Genomic DNA, 4,485 nt, shown 5'->3' with positions numbered 1-4,485 from the left:
AAAGTAGGCAGCCATGCCGTTCTCCTGAAGCGACGTGTTGTTGGGAGAGTGGGTATGTCGTATGGGAAGATATTTCCGGTCCTGACGGAAGCTTAGGGTAAGAGAGGCAAGTCACAAAGAGTAGCTAGGCCTTCGAGAATGGATTTTAGGGACTTCTACAATAAGACCTATTTTCCTTCCCAATTTGCTGGCGTGTTGTTTACCACCTTTCAGGCGATGCTCGAGGCAGTCTTTGGAAGCCCATGATTCAAAAACAACGAGTATCGCCCTCAGTCAACTGCAGTCGGTAGTCCATGACGGATGTCCACCCGGTCCAGCCTCCAAACAAATTAGGCCTACCCACGACGTACTGGTGGACACGAACCCCAGACCTGAACCGAGGTCAGGCCGCATTCTTCTACAAGGATACACTGAATATTGCATAAAGGTACGTCTGAAAGTGTAAACGTTCACCCAGCACCTTTTACTACCATACGACTCTTGCTAAATTTCATTTTCAATTCTTCATTTTTACCCCTTCTACATCAAAAGCCCTTGTCCTCATCGGGCCACGTGCTCTTTCTCCGTGACTTGTTTAAAAGACCAAGCTTTCGTGCAAATACCTCAGTGAACCATTCGAGTTTACCTTCCCCAATGTTAGAGAATTAATCAGCCTTAATCAAAGCAAGAAGTCATTTTTCCTTTTATCTTCGTTTAATCTGGGATTCTTTTCCAGATTCCATGAGTCACGTGCGTACGTCTCTCGCCCGCAAGTGTGCATTACCCCAAGTTGTATGAAAACCAGCTATAACAGCTCAATGGAGCCATCATTTACCTTTTCTCCAGCCCCAGCACGGCCTTTTAGTTAAATAAATAGCTTTAAGTACGAGCTGAGTTTGTGCTGCGACCTTCCCTCTAAAGAAATTAATAATAACTATCAGTTTACGGCAAGTTAAAGCAATTCCCTCTTGAAATCCTCAATCAACACTTCCGTTTACGTACTAGCCTCTCTCAAGGAAGGCCCGCTATATACGTAAAATATATATATATATATGCGTGTGTACACACATACTAACCGACATTTAGTGGGGACAATATGGCGGCTCATCAAAGCTACACTTTCCTTAAAGCTACTTGATCCTAAGACGAACGCAAAACATGACTGCAGACATCCAAGCCAGCAGTATCAGAGACAAAACACAGTAATCAAATACAAGCGGTCATTTCTTTTGTGAAACATTAAGCGATAACCCATTTCTTGTATCATCTTTCGTAGTAAAGAAATAAAAAAAAATGCTTGGACCTGTTTACGCAGCTCTCTTCTCTCTCTCTCTCTCTCTCCTCTCTCTCTCTCTCTCCTTACTGTGTGTTTGTGTCTCTGCTGAGAGATCTGCCAGTTCCGAATATCTCCACATGAGCAATCTGCAATACAGAGCCAACGAGGCACTAATTTTACAGAAGGTTCCTGACCCGGATCTTAACATCACCAAACACTTGACATCCAAGACCGATTTTCCTACTGGCCTCTTTGATCATCGCTCCTCTTATTCAGATCTCACTTGCGGGATCAGTTTCGCTTCCTTCAATTTCGATCTGCAATGCTACATCCCAACATTTTAAAGCTTAATTACAATAATTAAAGTAAACAGATGATGGAAATAAATTTATTTGTTTTTATAGTTTACAACATGTTTCCTTTTACAACGGTAGAAAAATAAAAGGCAGTAAACTAAGGACCAATTTTCATTTAAGTAGGCTGAAAATTAAATACTTCCACTGAAAACAGACAACATAAAATACATACGAAATACTCCTGTTACCTCAACAGATTTTAGGGTTTGTCGAAAACGCGTAACAATTATTTTTCTATATTTCACTTTGAATAAGAGACAGAAACAATACCTCATTCCTCAAAAAGACTCATCACCTTGTAGGTTCATATACGTAATAATTATAGAACCAAAGACATAAATAACATAGCTTATACAGCACTTAATATTTATGCTCAAAACAAGTAAAAATGATGACCATTAACACACTTGAAGCCTTCAAGTGCCTTTTCACTAATAGTCAATAGACATAACGTAAATATAATTTATATAAGAAAAATATATTGAAAAATCGATATAGACGAAATGGAACACGATAAAACCACTTTAGTAAACACACACACACACACACACACAATATATATAAATATATATATATATATATATATAGATATATATATATATATATATATATATATATATATATATATAATATATATATATATATATATCTATAAATATATACGTATATATTCACGTATAAAATTAGATATGGAGACTAACAAAACTTACTCCTACAAGAAATGAAGAGGAGACGGGATTCTCTCTCTCTCTCTCTCTGCAACGAATCATAACCAAACCAACTCGTATTATCCTTACTATTAAAACGCTGTTAAGATCTAATTGTTACGAATGAACAGGGAAAGACTTTTCTTAGAGGTGCTTTAACGTCATTTTTTCTGGACTAGTCATTTATTGTTAGCCAACAGCAACTGAGCAGGGCCAAAAAGAAAGATAGAAGAAAAAAAATGTCGTACCTTGAAACTTCATAATCCTCATCTATTTTGTTCAAAACTACTGGTAAACGACCTGTCTCCGTACTGTTCAACAATATATGACGCTGCAACAAAACTTTATAGCTGAATTATAAAAAGTGCAAAACGTTGTTGCAAAGACTGTAGTAGGAACAGTAATAAAAGTCATCACGCCACACCATTTATAAACTAAATTAGGTAAAAATTCAGCAGATATTAAATATATCTATCTACTGTTTATCTTCAAGCTCTTGAATGGAAAAATTCCAAGAATTTTAGCTAAAATAGCTGCTCACGCTTTTTCAGCTGGGGGACGACGAGTACTTAACAATCTGCCAATAAATATCAAGCAATGAATCCGATTTCAGATTTTATAATGAAAATGAAAAAGTGCGTTGAAGAGCATTTTCAACTTTTGTAAAGGGATATTGACGTCACTTTGTGATATAATTCAAATGTCTTTTAAATAATTATAGGTTACGACTTGAGCCGTTTATTCTATTGAAGGAGATAAGATTTATTGTACCAGATGTAGTTCATTATGCAGGTAGGTATATTTAGTATGTGAACTTATTACATCAAACTTTAAACAATCTGTCCAGAATTAATTGGTCCATAATTTAGTAATAGGTTTTTGTCAACGGTGTCTTGTTGTTCGATTTAAATGTCTCTCCCTAAAGAACAGCTATTTGCATTTGATTTTTGTATTGTATTATTTGATGAATTATTATTTTATATAAGGAATTTAACCCAACTAAAAACTAAAATGTGGAAATTTAGGCATTGTTATTTTTATTATAATTACTACAATGCCGAGAAAAACTGTTGAATGATAAAAATTCACAATTATATAAATATTACAACTTGTTTATACAATTTTGGGCTATTGTTATTATCATCATTACTTATATTAATGCAATCTCTCTCTCTCTCTCTCTCTCTCTCTCTCTCAAAGAAAACAGTAAAAATAAGAACCAACAATATCAAAAAAGTAAAGAAGAAAGCGATGGCTGTCTCCTTCTCTCTCCGATGTGTGTTTGTCCCTCTCAAACAGTCACCAAACAAACTTAAACAATGGTCCAAACAAGCCAAATCGTCCAGGAAAGCCCCCCCCCCCCCCCCCCCACCCCCCCCCCCCCCCCACCCCAGGCCGGGGAATCCCGATACGCGAGGTATTCAATCGGTATACTTTAAAAAGACGCCATAAAGAATCAGTCACGTCTGTTTGTTTTACCTTGCTCTTTTATCTATTATGTTCGACAACAGTCGTACCATGTGATAGACAAACGAAGAGGGGAGGAGGACATTCATAGGGAAGGGACCGGGAGTGGGGGGGGGAGGAGGAGGAGGAGGAGGAGGAGGAGGAGGAGGAGGAGGGAGCTGGAAAGAATTTTTTTTAAATGGTACTGTAAGTACATATATCGACGCTTTCAGAAAAACACAACTGTTTGCCTTTGCTTAACGAACAGTGATTGGCGGCCGTGGGCTGGAGAGGGGAAAGGGGAAAGGGACTGTTGAGTAAAAGGATATGGGGAGGGGGGGAATAAGAGGATGAACATAGGCACGAGAGAGAGAGAGAGAGAGAGAGGGAGAGAGATGGTAAGGGGAAGGAGAAGGGAGACAGACGGGGTAGGAAGAACACACAGAAATGTCAGGGGGGAGGATGGGGAAAAGAGAATGAGGTAGGGGGAAGGTAAGGTAAGGTGAGAGAGAGAGAGAGAGAGAGAGAGAGAGAGAGAGAGAGAGAGGGGGGGGGGCGAGGGGGGGGGGGCGAGCTGCCTCTTTTGATGAATATACCGTCGTCATCGAGTGAATGACGACTGACAGGCATTCGGTCTTCGCATGAAAGAGATCTGGGACGTTGATTTCCAGGGTAAATATGAATAAAGGAAAAGAAAGTCAGCAAAACGTTTGTTTACTTT

Source organism: Macrobrachium nipponense, chromosome 5, assembly GCF_015104395.2.
Source record: "Macrobrachium nipponense isolate FS-2020 chromosome 5, ASM1510439v2, whole genome shotgun sequence".
In the NCBI taxonomy this organism is placed as follows: Eukaryota; Metazoa; Arthropoda; class Malacostraca; order Decapoda; family Palaemonidae; genus Macrobrachium; species Macrobrachium nipponense.
Note: the sequence above shows the minus strand (reverse complement) of the source record.